This window comes from Oncorhynchus mykiss, chromosome 15 (genome assembly GCF_013265735.2).
Source record: "Oncorhynchus mykiss isolate Arlee chromosome 15, USDA_OmykA_1.1, whole genome shotgun sequence".
NCBI classification, from domain to species: Eukaryota; Metazoa; Chordata; class Actinopteri; order Salmoniformes; family Salmonidae; genus Oncorhynchus; species Oncorhynchus mykiss.
In genome coordinates, this window is record NC_048579.1 from 42,341,742 (window position 1) to 42,359,198 (window position 17,457).

The window sequence follows — 17,457 nt, forward strand, 5'->3', positions numbered from 1 at the left end:
TGTCCCAAGCCCGGATTTGTTTGTTCCATGTGTAACTATGTGTTGTTGTTTGTGTTGCACTGCTTTGCTTTATCTTGGCCAGGTCGCAGTGGTGTATGAGAACTTGTCCTTAACTGGCTTACCTGGTTAAATAAAGGTGACATTTAAAAAAATAAGCAAAATTTTTTTCTTTTGCAGAAAGGGGATGTAGCTCAGTGGTAGAGCGCATGCTTTGCATGAATGAGGTCCTGGGATCAATCCCCAGCTTCTCCATGTTTTTTTTGCAAAGACCCAACTTCTACTTTCCAGAATGTTGAAATTCTAAGCAGGAAACAGAGATGTGCAAAATCATTTGGTCTTGTAATCTGAAGAATATGTGTTCAATCCCTGTTAGTACATTTATAGAACAGAAGTGGCATTGTAGCCAACTTTTATGGCATAATTTTCAAAAACTGAAGTTCATGTTTTCGATCCCTGTCCGTACCTGTTTCAAGAATTGCTGCTATCATTTCATTGTAGTTTCAATGGAGTGGTGTATATAAAAAGTACATTGTATTAATAGTTCACCCCTCCGCTTCCAGACTGTATATGAATGTGGGAAGCCGCCACTGGCTGATCCCGCCCTGGCTTACATTTTTTTTTTTAATACACGATTAACCTGAATTAGGGCCAGACTAGTTACCATCATTTTCTCACATTGCAATTGAAAGTTTTTTCTATTGTCTCTTTTTGGTCCATTTAGATTGTTAATGTAGATTGTATAGAATTATTTATTTTTATGTTATGGTTAAAAATGTTAATGTTTTACTGTGACTTGTCGTAGGCTCCTAAGTGGACCATAAGGTTAAAAACCAAACCAAATTAAGAAAACTAAACTGAAAAACAAAAAAATACAATTAAAAACTAAGTTGCTCCGCCAGAGTGTCTCTTTTGGGTCACTTTTGCTGGTCCCTAGCCCGGATTTGTTTGTTCCATGTGTAACTCTGTGTTGTTGTTGTGTTGCACTGCTTTGCTTTATCTTGGCCAGGTCGCAGTGGTGTATGAGAACTTGTCCTTAACTGGCTTACCTGGTTAAATAAAGGTGACATTTAAAAAAATAAGCAACATTTATTTATTTCCCAGAAAGGGGATGTAGCTCAGTGGTAGAGCGCATGCTTTGCATGTATGAGGTCCTGGGTTCAAGCACCAGCTTCTCCTTTTGTTTTGCAAAGACCCAACTTCTACTTTCCAGAATGTTGAAATTCTAAGCAGGAAACAGAGATGTGCAAAATCATTTGGTCTTGTAATCTGAAGAATATGCGTTCAATCCCTGTTAGTATATTTATAGAACAGAAGTGGCATGTTAGCCAACTTTTATGGCATCATTTTCAAAAACTGAAGTTCATGTTCTCGATCCCTGTCCGTACCTGTTTTAAGAATTGCTGCTATCATTTCATTGTAGTTTCAATGGAGTGGTGTATATAAAAAGTACATTGTATTAATACTTCACCCCTCCGCTTCCAGACTGTATATGAATGTGGGAAGCCGCTGCTGGCTGATCCCGCCCTGGCTTACATTTAAAAAAAAACACTATTAACCTGAATTAGGGCCAGACTAGGTACCATCATTTTCTCACATTGCAATTGAAAGTTTTTTTCTATTGTCTCTTTTTGGTCCATTTAGATTGTTAATGTAGATTGCATAGAATTATTTATTTTTATGTTATGTTAAAAATGTTAATGTTTTACTGTGACTTGTCGTAGGCTCCTAAGTGGACCATAAGGTTAAAAACCAAACCAAATTAAGAAAACTAAACTGAAAAACAAAAAAATACAATTAAAAACTAAGTTGCTCCGCCAGAGTGTCTCTTTTGGGTCACTTTTGCTGGTCCCAAGCCCGGATTTGTTTGTTCCATGTGTAACTCTGTGTTGTTGTTTGTGTTGCACTGCTTTGCTTTATCTTGGCCAGGTCGCAGTGGTGTATGAGAACTTGTCCTTAACTGGCTTACCTGGTTAAATAAAGGTGACATTTAAAAAAATAAGCAACATTTTTTTCTTTTGCAGAAAGGGGATGTAGCTCAGTGGTAGAGCGCATGCTTTGCATGTATGAGGTCCTGGGATCAATCCCCAGCTTCTCCATGTTTTTTTGCAAAGACCCAACTTCTACTTTCCAGAATGTTGAAATTCTAAGCAGGAAACAGAGATGTGCAAAATCATTTGGTCTTGTAATCTGAAGAATATGTGTTCAATCCCTGTTAGTACATTTATAGAACAGAAGTGGCATGTTAGCCAACTTTTATGGCATCATTTTCAAAAACTGAAGTTCATGTTCTCGATCCCTGTCCGTACCTGTTTTAAGAATTGCTGCTATCATTTCATTGTAGTTTCAATGGAGTGGTGTATATAAAAAGTACATTGTATTAATAGTTCACCCCTCCGCTTCCAGACTGTATATGAATGTGGGAAGCCGCTGCTGGCTGATCCCGCCCTGGCTTACATTTAAAAAAAAACACGATTAACCTGAATTAGGGCCAGACTAGGTACCATCATTTTCTCACATTGCAATTGAAAGTTTTTTTCTATTGTCTCTTTTTGGTCCATTTAGATTGTTAATGTAGATTGCATAGAATTATTTATTTTTATGTTATGTTAAAAATGTTAATGTTTTACTGTGACTTGTCGTAGGCTCCTAAGTGGACCATAAGGTTAAAAACCAAACCAAATTAAGAAAACTAAACTGAAAAACAAAAAAATACAATTAAAAACTAAGTTGCTCCGCCAGAGTGTCTCTTTTGGGTCACTTTTGCTGGTCCCAAGCCCGGATTTGTTTGTTCCATGTGTAACTCTGTGTTGTTGTTTGTGTTGCACTGCTTTGCTTTATCTTGGCCAGGTCGCAGTGGTGTATGAGAACTTGTCCTTAACTGGCTTACCTGGTTAAATAAAGGTGACATTTAAAAAAATAAGCAACATTTTTTTCTTTTGCAGAAAGGGGATGTAGCTCAGTGGTAGAGCGCATGCTTTGCATGTATGAGGTCCTGGGATCAATCCCCAGCTTCTCCATGTTTTTTTGCAAAGACCCAACTTCTACTTTCCAGAATGTTGAAATTCTAAGCAGGAAACAGAGATGTGCAAAATCATTTGGTCTTGTAATCTGAAGAATATGCGTTCAATCCCTGTTAGTACATTTATAAAACAGAAGTGGCATGGTAGCCAACTTTTATGGCATCATTTTCAAAAACTGAAGTTCATGTTCTCGATCCCTGTCCGTACCTGTTTTAAGAATTGCTGCTATCATTTCATTGTAGTTTCAATGGAGTGGTGTATATAAAAAGTACATTGTATTAATAGTTCACCCCTCCGCTTCCAGACTGTATATGAATGTGGGAAGCCGCTGCTGGCTGATCCCGCCCTGGCTTACATTTTAAAAAAAACACGATTAACCTGAATTAGGGCCAGACTAGTTACCATCATTTTCTCACATTGCAATTGAAAGTTTTTTCTATTGTCTCTTTTTGGTCCATTTAGATTGTTAATGTAGATTGTATAGAATTATTTATTTTTATGTTATGGTTAAAAATGTTAATGTTTTACTGTGACTTGTCGTAGGCTCCTAAGTGGACCATAAGGTTAAAAACCAAACCAAATTAAGAAAACTAAACTGAAAAACAAAAAAATACAATTAAAAACTAAGTTGCTCCGCCAGAGTGTCTCTTTTGGGTCACTTTTGCTGGTCCCTAGCCCGGATTTGTTTGTTCCATGTGTAACTCTGTGTTGTTGTTGTGTTGCACTGCTTTGCTTTATCTTGGCCAGGTCGCAGTGGTGTATGAGAACTTGTCCTTAACTGGCTTACCTGGTTAAATAAAGGTGACATTTAAAAAAATAAGCAACATTTATTTATTTCCCAGAAAGGGGATGTAGCTCAGTGGTAGAGCGCATGCTTTGCATGTATGAGGTCCTGGGTTCAAGCACCAGCTTCTCCTTTTGTTTTGCAAAGACCCAACTTCTACTTTCCAGAATGTTGAAATTCTAAGCAGGAAACAGAGATGTGCAAAATCATTTGGTCTTGTAATCTGAAGAATATGTGTTCAATCCCTGTTAGTACATTTATAGAACAGAAGTGGCATGTTAGCCAACTTTTATGGCATCATTTTCAAAAACTGAAGTTCATGTTCTCGATCCCTGTCCGTACCTGTTTTAAGAATTGCTGCTATCATTTCATTGTAGTTTCAATGGAGTGGTGTATATAAAAAGTACATTGTATTAATAGTTCACCCCTCCGCTTCCAGACTGTATATGAATGTGGGAAGCCGCTGCTGGCTGATCCCGCCCTGGCTTACATTTAAAAAAAAACACGATTAACCTGAATTAGGGCCAGACTAGGTACCATCATTTTCTCACATTGCAATTGAAAGTTTTTTTCTATTGTCTCTTTTTGGTCCATTTAGATTGTTAATGTAGATTGCATAGAATTATTTATTTTTATGTTATGTTAAAAATGTTAATGTTTTACTGTGACTTGTCGTAGGCTCCTAAGTGGACCATAAGGTTAAAAACCAAACCAAATTAAGAAAACTAAACTGAAAAACAAAAAAATACAATTAAAAACTAAGTTGCTCCGCCAGAGTGTCTCTTTTGGGTCACTTTTGCTGGTCCCAAGCCCGGATTTGTTTGTTCCATGTGTAACTCTGTGTTGTTGTTTGTGTTGCACTGCTTTGCTTTATCTTGGCCAGGTCGCAGTGGTGTATGAGAACTTGTCCTTAACTGGCTTACCTGGTTAAATAAAGGTGACATTTAAAAAAATAAGCAACATTTTTTTCTTTTGCAGAAAGGGGATGTAGCTCAGTGGTAGAGCGCATGCTTTGCATGTATGAGGTCCTGGGATCAATCCCCAGCTTCTCCATGTTTTTTTGCAAAGACCCAACTTCTACTTTCCAGAATGTTGAAATTCTAAGCAGGAAACAGAGATGTGCAAAATCATTTGGTCTTGTAATCTGAAGAATATGTGTTCAATCCCTGTTAGTACATTTATAGAACAGAAGTGGCATGGTAGCCAACTTTTATGGCATCATTTTCAAAAACTGAAGTTCATGTTTTCGATCCCTGTCCGTACCTGTTTTAAGAATTGCTGCTATCATTTCATTGTAGTTTCAATGGAGTGGTGTATATAAAAAGTACATTGTATTAATAGTTCACCCCTCCGCTTCCAGACTGTATATGAATGTGGGAAGCCGCTGCTGGCTGAATCCTCCCTGGCTTACATTTTAAAAAAAAACACGATTAACCTGAATTAGGGCCAGACTAGGTACCATCATTTTCTCACATTGCAATTGAAAGTTTTTTTCTATTGTCTCTTTTTGGTCCATTTAGATTGTTAATGTAGATTGCATAGAATTATTTATTTTTATGTTATGGTTAAAAATGTTAATGTTTTACTGTGACTTGTCGTAGGCTCCTAAGTGGACCATAAGGTTAAAAACCAAACCAAATTAAGAAAACTAAACTGAAAAACAAAAAAATACAATTAAAAACTAAGTTGCTCCGCCAGAGTGTCTCTTTTGGGTCACTTTTGCTGGTCCCAAGCCCGGATTTGTTTGTCCCATGTGTAACTCTGTGTTGTTGTTTGTGTTGCACTGCTTTGCTTTATCTTGGCCAGGTCGCAGTGGTGTATGAGAACTTGTCCTTAACTGGCTTACCTGGTTAAATAAAGGTGACATTTAAAAAAATAAGCAAAATGTTTTTCTTTTGCAGAAAGGGCATGTAGCTCAGTGGTAGAGCGCATGCTTTGCATGTATGAGGTCCTGGGTTCAATCCCCAGCTTCTCCATGTTTTTTTGCAAAGACCCAACTTCTACTTTCCAGAATGTTGAAATTCTAAGCAGGAAACAGAGATGTGCAAAATCATTTGGTCTTGTAATCTGAAGAATATGTGTTCAATCCCTGTTAGTACATTTATAGAACAGAAGTGGCATGTTAGCCAACTTTTATGGCATCATTTTCAAAAACTGAAGTTCATGTTCTCGATCCCTGTCCGTACCTGTTTTAAGAATTGCTGCTATCATTTCATTGTAGTTTCAATGGAGTGGTGTATATAAAAAGTACATTGTATTAATAGTTCACCCCTCCGCTTCCAGACTGTATATGAATGTGGGAAGCCGCTGCTGGCTGATCCCGCCCTGGCTTACATTTAAAAAAAAACACGATTAACCTGAATTAGGGCCAGACTAGGTACCATCATTTTCTCACATTGCAATTGAAAGTTTTTTTCTATTGTCTCTTTTTGGTCCATTTAGATTGTTAATGTAGATTGCATAGAATTATTTATTTTTATGTTATGTTAAAAATGTTAATGTTTTACTGTGACTTGTCGTAGGCTCCTAAGTGGACCATAAGGTTAAAAACCAAACCAAATTAAGAAAACTAAACTGAAAAACAAAAAAATACAATTAAAAACTAAGTTGCTCCGCCAGAGTGTCTCTTTTGGGTCACTTTTGCTGGTCCCAAGCCCGGATTTGTTTGTTCCATGTGTAACTCTGTGTTGTTGTTTGTGTTGCACTGCTTTGCTTTATCTTGGCCAGGTCGCAGTGGTGTATGAGAACTTGTCCTTTACTGGCTTACCTGGTTAAATAAAGGTGACATTTTAAAAAATAAGCAATTTTTTTTTCTTTTGCAGAAAGGGGATGTAGCTCAGTGGTAGAGCGCATGCTTTGCATGTATGAGGTCCTGGGTTCAATCCCCAGCTTCTCCATGTTTTTTTGCAAAGACCCAACTTCTACTTTCCAGAATGTTGAAATTCTAAGCAGGAAACAGAGATGTGCAAAATCATTTGGTCTTGTAATCTGAAGAATATGCGTTCAATCCCTGTTAGTACATTTATAGAACAGAAGTGGCATGGTTGCCAACTTTTATGGCATCATTTTCAAAAACTGAAGTTCATGTTTTCGATCCCTGTCCGTACCTGTTTCAAGAATTGCTGCTATCATTTCATTGTAGTTTCAATGGAGTGGTGTATATAAAAAGTACATTGTATTAATAGTTCACCCCTCCGCTTCCAGACTGTATATGAATGTGGGTAGCCGCCACTGGCTGATCCCGCCCTGGCTTACATTTTTTTTTTTTAAACACGATTAACCTGAATTAGGGCCAGACTAGTTACCATCATTTTCTCACATTGCAATTGAAAGTTTTTTCTATTGTCTCTTTTTGGTCCATTTAGATTGTTAATGTAGATTGTATAGAATTATTTATTTTTATGTTATGGTTAAAAATGTTAATGTTTTACTGTGACTTGTCGTAGGCTCCTAAGTGGACCATAGGGTTAAAAACCAAACCAAATTAAGAAAACTAAACTGAAAAACAAAAAAATACAATTAAAAACTAAGTTGCTCCGCCAGAGTGTCTCTTTTGGGTCACTTTTGCTGGTCCCAAGCCCGGATTTGTTTGTTCCATGTGTAACTCTGTGTTGTTGTTTGTGTTGCACTGCTTTGCTTTATCTTGGCCAGGTCGCAGTGGTGTATGAGAACTTGTCCTTAACTGGCTTACCTGGTTAAATAAAGGTGACATTTAAAAAAATAAGCAAAATGTTTTTCTTTTGCAGAAAGGGGATGTAGCTCAGTGGTAGAGCGCATGCTTTGCATGTATGAGGTCCTGGGTTCAATCCCCAGCTTCTCCATGTTTTTTTGCAAAGACCCAACTTCTACTTTCCAGAATGTTGAAATTCTAAGCAGGAAACAGAGATGTGCAAAATCATTTGGTCTTGTAATCTGAAGAATATGCGTTCAATCCCTGTTAGTATATTTATAGAACAGAAGTGGCATGGTTGCCAACTTTTATGGCATCATTTTCAAAAACTGAAGTTCATGTTTTCGATCCCTGTCCGTACCTGTTTCAAGAATTGCTGCTATCATTTCATTGTAGTTTCAATGGAGTGGTGTATATAAAAAGTACATTGTATTAATAGTTCACCCCTCCGCTTCCAGACTGTATATGAATGTGGGAAGCCGCCACTGGCTGATCCCGCCCTGGCTTACAATTAAAAAAAAACACGATTAACCTGAATTAGGGCCAGACTAGGTACCATCATTTTCTCACATTGCAATTGAAAGTTTTTTTCTATTGTCTCTTTTTGGTCCATTTAGATTGTTAATGTAGATTGCATAGAATTATTTATTTTTATGTTATGGTTAAAAATGTTAATGTTTTACTGTGACTTGTCGTAGGCTCCTAAGTGGACCATAAGGTTAAAAACCAAACCAAATTAAGAAAACTAAACTGAAAAACAAAAAAATACAATTAAAAACTAAGTTGCTCCGCCAGAGTGTCTCTTTTGGGTCACTTTTGCTGGTCCCAAGCCCGGATTTGTTTGTCCCATGTGTAACTCTGTGTTGTTGTTTGTGTTGCACTGCTTTGCTTTATCTTGGCCAGGTCGCAGTGGTGTATGAGAACTTGTCCTTAACTGGCTTACCTGGTTAAATAAAGGTGACATTTAAAAAAATAAGCAACATTTATTTATTTCCCAGAAAGGGGATGTAGCTCAGTGGTAGAGCGCATGCTTTGCATGTATGAGGTCCTAGGTTCAATCACCAGTTTGTCCTATTGTTTTGCAAAGACCCAACTTCTACTTTCCAGAATGTTGAAATTCTAAGCAGGAAACAGAGATGTGCAAAATCATTTGGTCTTGTAATCTGAAGAATATGCGTTCAATCCCTGTTAGTATATTTATAGAACAGAAGTGGCATGTTAGCCAACTTTTATGGCATCATTTTCAAAAACTGAAGTTCATGTTCTCGATCCCTGTCCGTACCTGTTTTAAGAATTGCTGCTATCATTTCATTGTAGTTTCAATGGAGTGGTGTATATAAAAAGTACATTGTATTAATAGTTCACCCCTCCGCTTCCAGACTGTATATGAATGTGGGAAGCCGCTGCTGGCTGATCCCGCCCTGGCTTACATTTAAAAAAAAACACGATTAACCTGAATTAGGGCCAGACTAGGTACCATCATTTTCTCACATTGCAATTGAAAGTTTTTTCTATTGTCTCTTTTTGGTCCATTTAGATTGTTAATGTAGATTGTATAGAATTATTTATTTTTATGTTATGGTTAAAAATGTTAATGTTTTACTGTGACTTGTCGTAGGCTCCTAAGTGGACCATAAGGTTAAAAACCAAACCAAATTAAGAAAACTAAACTGAAAAACAAAAAAATACAATTAAAAACTAAGTTGCTCCGCCAGAGTGTCTCTTTTGGGTCACTTTTGCTGGTCCCAAGCCCGGATTTGTTTGTTCCATGTGTAACTCTGTGTTGTTGTTTGTGTTGCACTGCTTTGCTTTATCTTGGCCAGGTCGCAGTGGTGTATGAGAACTTGTCCTTAACTGGCTTACCTGGTTAAATAAAGGTGACATTTAAAAAAATAAGCAAAATGTTTTTCTTTTGCAGAAAGGGCATGTAGCTCAGTGGTAGAGCGCATGCTTTGCATGTATGAGGTCCTGGGTTCAATCCCCAGCTTCTCCATGTTTTTTTGCAAAGACCCAACTTCTACTTTCCAGAATGTTGAAATTCTAAGCAGGAAACAGAGATGTGCAAAATCATTTGGTCTTGTAATCTGAAGAATATGTGTTCAATCCCTGTTAGTACATTTATAGAACAGAAGTGGCATGTTAGCCAACTTTTATGGCATCATTTTCAAAAACTGAAGTTCATGTTCTCGATCCCTGTCCGTACCTGTTTTAAGAATTGCTGCTATCATTTCATTGTAGTTTCAATGGAGTGGTGTATATAAAAAGTACATTGTATTAATAGTTCACCCCTCCGCTTCCAGACTGTATATGAATGTGGGAAGCCGCTGCTGGCTGATCCCGCCCTGGCTTACATTTAAAAAAAAACACGATTAACCTGAATTAGGGCCAGACTAGGTACCATCATTTTCTCACATTGCAATTGAAAGTTTTTTTCTATTGTCTCTTTTTGGTCCATTTAGATTGTTAATGTAGATTGCATAGAATTATTTATTTTTATGTTATGTTAAAAATGTTAATGTTTTACTGTGACTTGTCGTAGGCTCCTAAGTGGACCATAAGGTTAAAAACCAAACCAAATTAAGAAAACTAAACTGAAAAACAAAAAAATACAATTAAAAACTAAGTTGCTCCGCCAGAGTGTCTCTTTTGGGTCACTTTTGCTGGTCCCAAGCCCGGATTTGTTTGTTCCATGTGTAACTCTGTGTTGTTGTTTGTGTTGCACTGCTTTGCTTTATCTTGGCCAGGTCGCAGTGGTGTATGAGAACTTGTCCTTTACTGGCTTACCTGGTTAAATAAAGGTGACATTTAAAAAAATAAGCAACATTTTTTTCTTTTGCAGAAAGGGCATGTAGCTCAGTGGTAGAGCGCATGCTTTGCATGTATGAGGTCCTGGGATCAATCCCCAGCTTCTCCATGTTTTTTTGCAAAGACCCAACTTCTACTTTCCAGAATGTTGAAATTCTAAGCAGGAAACAGAGATGTGCAAAATCATTTGGTCTTGTAATCTGAAGAATATGTGTTCAATCCCTGTTAGTACATTTATAGAACAGAAGTGGCATGGTAGCCAACTTTTATGGCATCATTTTCAAAAACTGAAGTTCATGTTTTCGATCCCTGTCCGTACCTGTTTTAAGAATTGCTGCTATCATTTCATTGTAGTTTCAATGGAGTGGTGTATATAAAAAGTACATTGTATTAATAGTTCACCCCTCCGCTTCCAGACTGTATATGAATGTGGGAAGCCGCTGCTGGCTGATCCCGCCCTGGCTTACATTTTTAAAAAAAACACGATTAACCTGAATTAGGGCCAGACTAGGTACCATCATTTTCTCACATTGCAATTGAAAGTTTTTTTCTATTGTCTCTTTTTGGTCCATTTAGATTGTTAATGTAGATTGCATAGAATTATTTATTTTTATGTTATGGTTAAAAATGTTAATGTTTTACTGTGACTTGTCGTAGGCTCCTAAGTGGACCATAAGGTTAAAAACCAAACCAAATTAAGAAAACTAAACTGAAAAACAAAAAAATACAATTAAAAACTAAGTTGCTCCGCCAGAGTGTCTCTTTTGGGTCACTTTTGCTGGTCCCAAGCCCGGATTTGTTTGTCCCATGTGTAACTCTGTGTTGTTGTTTGTGTTGCACTGCTTTGCTTTATCTTGGCCAGGTCGCAGTGGTGTATGAGAACTTGTCCTTAACTGGCTTACCTGGTTAAATAAAGGTGACATTTAAAAAAATAAGCAACATTTATTTATTTCCCAGAAAGGGGATGTAGCTCAGTGGTAGAGCGCATGCTTTGCATGTATGAGGTCCTAGGTTCAATCACCAGTTTGTCCTATTGTTTTGCAAAGACCCAACTTCTACTTTCCAGAATGTTGAAATTCTAAGCAGGAAACAGAGATGTGCAAAATCATTTGGTCTTGTAATCTGAAGAATATGCGTTCAATCCCTGTTAGTATATTTATAGAACAGAAGTGGCATGTTAGCCAACTTTTATGGCATCATTTTCAAAAACTGAAGTTCATGTTCTCGATCCCTGTCCGTACCTGTTTTAAGAATTGCTGCTATCATTTCATTGTAGTTTCAATGGAGTGGTGTATATAAAAAGTACATTGTATTAATAGTTCACCCCTCCGCTTCCAGACTGTATATGAATGTGGGAAGCCGCTGCTGGCTGATCCCGCCCTGGCTTACATTTAAAAAAAAACACGATTAACCTGAATTAGGGCCAGACTAGGTACCATCATTTTCTCACATTGCAATTGAAAGTTTTTTCTATTGTCTCTTTTTGGTCCATTTAGATTGTTAATGTAGATTGTATAGAATTATTTATTTTTATGTTATGGTTAAAAATTTTAATGTTTTACTGTGACTTGTCGTAGGCTCCTAAGTGGACCATAAGGTTAAAAACCAAACCAAATTAAGAAAACTAAACTGAAAAACAAAAAAATACAATTAAAAACTAAGTTGCTCCGCCAGAGTGTCTCTTTTGGGTCACTTTTGCTGGTCCCAAGCCCGGATTTGTTTGTTCCATGTGTAACTCTGTGTTGTTGTTTGTGTTGCACTGCTTTGCTTTATCTTGGCCAGGTCGCAGTGGTGTATGAGAACTTGTCCTTAACTGGCTTACCTGGTTAAATAAAGGTGACATTTAAAAAAATAAGCAAAATGTTTTTCTTTTGCAGAAAGGGCATGTAGCTCAGTGGTAGAGCGCATGCTTTGCATGTATGAGGTCCTGGGTTCAATCCCCAGCTTCTCCATGTTTTTTTGCAAAGACCCAACTTCTACTTTCCAGAATGTTGAAATTCTAAGCAGGAAACAGAGATGTGCAAAATCATTTGGTCTTGTAATCTGAAGAATATGCGTTCAATCCCTGTTAGTACATTTATAGAACAGAAGTGGCATGGTTGCCAACTTTTATGGCATCATTTTCAAAAACTGAAGTTCATGTTTTCGATCCCTGTCCGTACCTGTTTCAAGAATTGCTGCTATCATTTCATTGTAGTTTCAATGGAGTGGTGTATATAAAAAGTACATTGTATTAATAGTTCACCCCTCCGCTTCCAGACTGTATATGAATGTGGGAAGCCGCCACTGGCTGATCCCGCCCTGGCTTACAATTTTAAAAAAACACGATTAACCTGAATTAGGGCCAGACTAGTTACCATCATTTTCTCACATTGCAATTGAAAGTTTTTTCTATTGTCTCTTTTTGGTCCATTTAGATTGTTAATGTAGATTGTATAGAATTATTTATTTTTATGTTATGGTTAAAAATGTTAATGTTTTACTGTGACTTGTCGTAGGCTCCTAAGTGGACCATAAGGTTAAAATCCAAACCAAATTAAGAAAACTAAACTGAAAAACAAAAAAATACAATTAAAAACTAAGTTGCTCCGCCAGAGTGTCTCTTTTGGGTCACTTTTGCTGGTCCCAAGCCCGGATTTGTTTGTTCCATGTGTAACTCTGTGTTGTTGTTTGTGTTGCACTGCTTTGCTTTAGCTTGGCCAGGTCGCAGTGGTGTATGAGAACTTGTCCTTAACTGGCTTACCTGGTTAAATAAAGGTGACATTTAAAAAAATAAGCAAAATGTTTTTCTTTTGCAGAAAGGGCATGTAGCTCAGTGGTAGAGTGCATGCTTTGCATGTATGAGGTCCTGGGTTCAATCCCCAGCTTCTCCATGTTTTTTTGCAAAGACCCAACTTCTACTTTCCAGAATGTTGAAATTCTAAGCAGGAAACAGAGATGTGCAAAATCATTTGGTCTTGTAATCTGAAGAATATACGTTCAATCCCTGTTAGTACATTTATAGAACAGAAGTGGCATGGTTGCCAACTTTTATGGCATCATTTTCAAAAACTGAAGTTCATGTTTTCGATCCCTGTCCGTACCTGTTTCAAGAATTGCTGCTATCATTTCATTGTAGTTTCAATGGAGTGGTGTATATAAAAAGTACATTGTATTAATAGTTCACCCCTCCGCTTCCAGACTGTATATGAATGTGGGAAGCCGCCACTGGCTGATCCCGCCCTGGCTTACATTTTTTTTTTTTAAACACGATTAACCTGAATTAGGGCCAGACTAGTTACCATCATTTTCTCACATTGCAATTGAAAGTTTTTTCTATTGTCTCTTTTTGGTCCATTTAGATTGTTAATGTAGATTGTATAGAATTATTTATTTTTATGTTATGGTTAAAAATGTTAATGTTTTACTGTGACTTGTCGTAGGCTCCTAAGTGGACCATAAGGTTAAAAACCAAACCAAATTAAGAAAACTAAACTGAAAAACAAAAAAGTACAATTAAAAACTAAGTTGCTCCGCCAGAGTGTCTCTTTTGGGTCACTTTTGCTGGTCCCAAGCCCGGATTTGTTTGTTCCATGTGTAACTCTGTGTTGTTGTTTGTGTTGCACTGCTTTGCTTTATCTTGGCCAGGTCGCAGTGGTGTATGAGAACTTGTCCTTAACTCACCAGTTTGTCCTATTGTTTTGCAAAGACCCAACTTCTACTTTCCAGAATGTTGAAATTCTAAGCAGGAAACAGAGATGTGCAAAATCATTTGGTCTTGTAATCTGAAGAATATGCGTTCAATCCCTGTTAGTATATTTATAGAACAGAAGTGGCATGTTAGCCAACTTTTATGGCATCATTTTCAAAAACTGAAGTTCATGTTCTCGATCCCTGTCCGTACCTGTTTTAAGAATTGCTGCTATCATTTCATTGTAGTTTCAATGGAGTGGTGTATATAAAAAGTACATTGTATTAATAGTTCACCCCTCCGCTTCCAGACTGTATATGAATGTGGGAAGCCGCTGCTGGCTGATCCCGCCCTGGCTTACATTTAAAAAAAAACACGATTAACCTGAATTAGGGCCAGACTAGTTACCATCATTTTCTCAAATTGCAATTGAAAGTTTTTTCTATTGTCTCTTTTTGGTCCATTTAGATTGTTAATGTAGATTGTATAGAATTATTTATTTTTATGTTATGGTTAAAAATGTTAATGTTTTACTGTGACTTGTCGTAGGCTCCTAAGTGGACCATAAGGTTAAAAACCAAACCAAATTAAGAAAACTAAACTGAAAAACAAAAAAGTACAATTAAAAACTAAGTTGCTCCGCCAGAGTGTCTCTTTTGGGTCACTTTTGCTGGTCCCTAGCCCGGATTTGTTTGTTCCATGTGTAACTCTGTGTTGTTGTTTGTGTTGCACTGCTTTGCTTTATCTTGGCCAGGTCGCAGTGGTGTATGAGAACTTGTCCTTAACTGGCTTACCTGGTTAAATAAAGGTGACATTTAAAAAAATAAGCAACATTTTTTTATTTTGCAGAAAGGGGATGTAGCTCAGTGGTAGAGCGCATGCTTTGCATGTATGAGATCCTGGGTTCAATCCCCAGCTTCTCCATGTTTTTTTGCAAAGACCCAACTTCTACTTTCCAGAATGTTGAAATTCTAAGCAGGAAACAGAGATGTGCAAAATCATTTGGTCTTGTAATCTGAAGGATATGCGTTCAATCCCTGTTAGTACATTTATAGAACAGAAGTGGCATGGTTGCCAACTTTTATGGCATCATTTTCAAAAACTGAAGTTCATGTTTTCGATCCCTGTCCGTACCTGTTTCAAGAATTGCTGCTATCATTTCATTGTAGTTTCAATGGAGTGGTGTATATAAAAAGTACATTGTATTAATAGTTCACCCCTCCGCTTCCAGACTGTATATGAATGTGGGAAGCCGCCACTGGCTGATCCCGCCCTGGCTTACAATAAAAAAAAAACACGATTAACCTGAATTAGGGCCAGACTAGTTACCATCATTTTCTCACATTGCAATTGAAAGTTTTTTCTATTGTCTCTTTTTGGTCCATTTAGATTGTTAATGTAGATTGTATAGAATTATTTATTTTTATGTTATGGTTAAAAATGTTAATGTTTTACTGTGACTTGTCGTAGGCTCCTAAGTGGACCATAGGGTTAAAAACCAAACCAAATTAAGAAAACTAAACTGAAAAACAAAAAAATACAATTAAAAACTAAGTTGCCCTGCCAGAGTGTCTCTTTTGGGTCACTTTTGCTGGACCCAAGCCCGGATTTGTTTGTTCCATGTGTAACTCTGTGTTGTTGTTTGTGTTGCACTGCTTTGCTTTATCTTGGCCAGGTCGCAGTGGTGTATGAGAACTTGTCCTTAACTGGCTTACCTGGTTAAATAAAGGTGACATTTAAAAAAATAAGCAAAATGTTTTTCTTTTGCAGAAAGGGGATGTAGCTCAGTGGTAGAGCGCATGCTTTGCATGTATGAGGTCCTGGGTTCAATCCCCAGCTTCTCCATGTTTTTTTGCAAAGACCCAACTTCTACTTTCCAGAATGTTGAAATTCTAAGCAGGAAACAGAGATGTGCAAAATCATTTGGTCTTGTAATCTGAAGAATATGCGTTCAATCCCTGTTAGTATATTTATAGAACAGAAGTGGCATGGTTGCCAACTTTTATGGCATCATTTTCAAAAACTGAAGTTCATGTTTTCGATCCCTGTCCGTACCTGTTTCAAGAATTGCTGCTATCATTTCATTGTAGTTTCAATGGAGTGGTGTATATAAAAAGTACATTGTATTAATAGTTCACCCCTCCGCTTCCAGACTGTATATGAATGTGGGAAGCCGCCACTGGCTGATCCCGCCCTGGCTTACAATTAAAAAAAAACACGATTAACCTGAATTAGGGCCAGACTAGTTACCATCATTTTCTCACATTGCAATTGAAAGTTTTTTCTATTGTCTCTTTTTGGTCCATTTAGATTGTTAATGTAGATTGTATAGAATTATTTATTTTTATGTTATGGTTAAAAATGTTAATGTTTTACTGTGACTTGTCGTAGGCTCCTAAGTGGACCATAAGGTTAAAAACCAAACCAAATTAAGAAAACTAAACTGAAAAACAAAAAAATACAATTAAAAACTAAGTTGCTCCGCCAGAGTGTCTCTTTTGGGTCACTTTTGCTGGTCCCTAGCCCGGATTTATTTGTTCCATGTGTAACTCTGTGTTGTTGTTGTGTTGCACTGCTTTGCTTTATCTTGGCCAGGTCGCAGTGGTGTATGAGAACTTGTCCTTAACTGGCTTACCTGGTTAAATAAAGGTGACATTTTAAAAAATAAGCAATTTTTTTTTCTTTTGCAGAAAGGGGATGTAGCTCAGTGGTAGAGCGCATGCTTTGCATGTATGAGGTCCTGGGTTCAATCCCCAGCTTCTCCATGTTTTTTTGCAAAGACCCAACTTCTACTTTCCAGAATGTTGAAATTCTAAGCAGGAAACAGAGATGTGCAAAATCATTTGGTCTTGTAATCTGAAGAATATGCGTTCAATCCCTGTTAGTACATTTATAGAACAGAAGTGGCATGGTTGCCAACTTTTATGGCATCATTTTCAAAAACTGAAGTTCATGTTTTCGATCCCTGTCCGTACCTGTTTCAAGAATTGCTGCTATCATTTCATTGTAGTTTCAATGGAGTGGTGTATATAAAAAGTACATTGTATTAATAGTTCACCCCTCCGCTTCCAGACTGTATATGAATGTGGGTAGCCGCCACTGGCAGATCCCGCCCTGGCTTACATTTTTTTTTTTTAAACACGATTAACCTGAATTAGGGCCAGACTAGTTACCATCATTTTCTCACATTGCAATTGAAAGTTTTTTCTATTGTCTCTTTTTGGTCCATTTAGATTGTTAATGTAGATTGTATAGAATTATTTATTTTTATGTTATGGTTAAAAATGTTAATGTTTTACTGTGACTTGTCGTAGGCTCCTAAGTGGACCATAAGGTTAAAAACCAAACCAAATTAAGAAAACTAAACTGAAAAACCAAAAAATACAATTAAAAACTAAGTTGCTCCGCCAGAGTGTCTTTTTTGGGTCACTTTTGCTGGTCCCTAGCCCGGATTTATTTGTTCCATGTGTAACTCTGTGTTGTTGTTGTGTTGCACTGCTTTGCTTTA

General features: G+C 37.2%; 16 non-coding genes across 16 annotated transcripts; all 16 read left to right on the top strand.

Moving 5' to 3' along the window:
• Nucleotides 1–180: 180 nt before the first annotated feature.
• Nucleotides 181–252, top strand: trnaa-ugc. The gene has a single exon. It is a non-coding gene; the product is annotated as a tRNA-Ala (tRNA).
• An 852-nt stretch (nucleotides 253–1,104) lies between these two features.
• On the top strand, nucleotides 1,105–1,176 carry trnaa-ugc. Its single transcript has one exon. It is a non-coding gene; the product is annotated as a tRNA-Ala (tRNA).
• Nucleotides 1,177–2,024: 848 nt separating this feature from the next.
• On the top strand, nucleotides 2,025–2,096 carry trnaa-ugc. Its single transcript has one exon. It is a non-coding gene; the product is annotated as a tRNA-Ala (tRNA).
• Nucleotides 2,097–2,945: 849 nt separating this feature from the next.
• trnaa-ugc lies at nucleotides 2,946–3,017 on the top strand. Its single transcript has one exon. It is a non-coding gene; the product is annotated as a tRNA-Ala (tRNA).
• An 848-nt stretch (nucleotides 3,018–3,865) lies between these two features.
• Nucleotides 3,866–3,937, top strand: trnaa-ugc. Its single transcript has one exon. It is a non-coding gene; the product is annotated as a tRNA-Ala (tRNA).
• An 848-nt stretch (nucleotides 3,938–4,785) lies between these two features.
• On the top strand, nucleotides 4,786–4,857 carry trnaa-ugc. Its single transcript has one exon. It is a non-coding gene; the product is annotated as a tRNA-Ala (tRNA).
• An 851-nt stretch (nucleotides 4,858–5,708) lies between these two features.
• On the top strand, nucleotides 5,709–5,780 carry trnaa-ugc. The gene has a single exon. It is a non-coding gene; the product is annotated as a tRNA-Ala (tRNA).
• Nucleotides 5,781–6,629: 849 nt separating this feature from the next.
• trnaa-ugc lies at nucleotides 6,630–6,701 on the top strand. The gene has a single exon. It is a non-coding gene; the product is annotated as a tRNA-Ala (tRNA).
• Nucleotides 6,702–7,553: 852 nt separating this feature from the next.
• Nucleotides 7,554–7,625, top strand: trnaa-ugc. Its single transcript has one exon. It is a non-coding gene; the product is annotated as a tRNA-Ala (tRNA).
• A 1,770-nt stretch (nucleotides 7,626–9,395) lies between these two features.
• Nucleotides 9,396–9,467, top strand: trnaa-ugc. The gene has a single exon. It is a non-coding gene; the product is annotated as a tRNA-Ala (tRNA).
• An 849-nt stretch (nucleotides 9,468–10,316) lies between these two features.
• trnaa-ugc lies at nucleotides 10,317–10,388 on the top strand. Its single transcript has one exon. It is a non-coding gene; the product is annotated as a tRNA-Ala (tRNA).
• A 1,771-nt stretch (nucleotides 10,389–12,159) lies between these two features.
• Nucleotides 12,160–12,231, top strand: trnaa-ugc. The gene has a single exon. It is a non-coding gene; the product is annotated as a tRNA-Ala (tRNA).
• Nucleotides 12,232–13,080: 849 nt separating this feature from the next.
• On the top strand, nucleotides 13,081–13,152 carry trnaa-ugc. Its single transcript has one exon. It is a non-coding gene; the product is annotated as a tRNA-Ala (tRNA).
• A 1,649-nt stretch (nucleotides 13,153–14,801) lies between these two features.
• trnaa-ugc lies at nucleotides 14,802–14,873 on the top strand. Its single transcript has one exon. It is a non-coding gene; the product is annotated as a tRNA-Ala (tRNA).
• Nucleotides 14,874–15,722: 849 nt separating this feature from the next.
• Nucleotides 15,723–15,794, top strand: trnaa-ugc. The gene has a single exon. It is a non-coding gene; the product is annotated as a tRNA-Ala (tRNA).
• An 848-nt stretch (nucleotides 15,795–16,642) lies between these two features.
• trnaa-ugc lies at nucleotides 16,643–16,714 on the top strand. The gene has a single exon. It is a non-coding gene; the product is annotated as a tRNA-Ala (tRNA).
• Nucleotides 16,715–17,457: the final 743 nt, after the last annotated feature.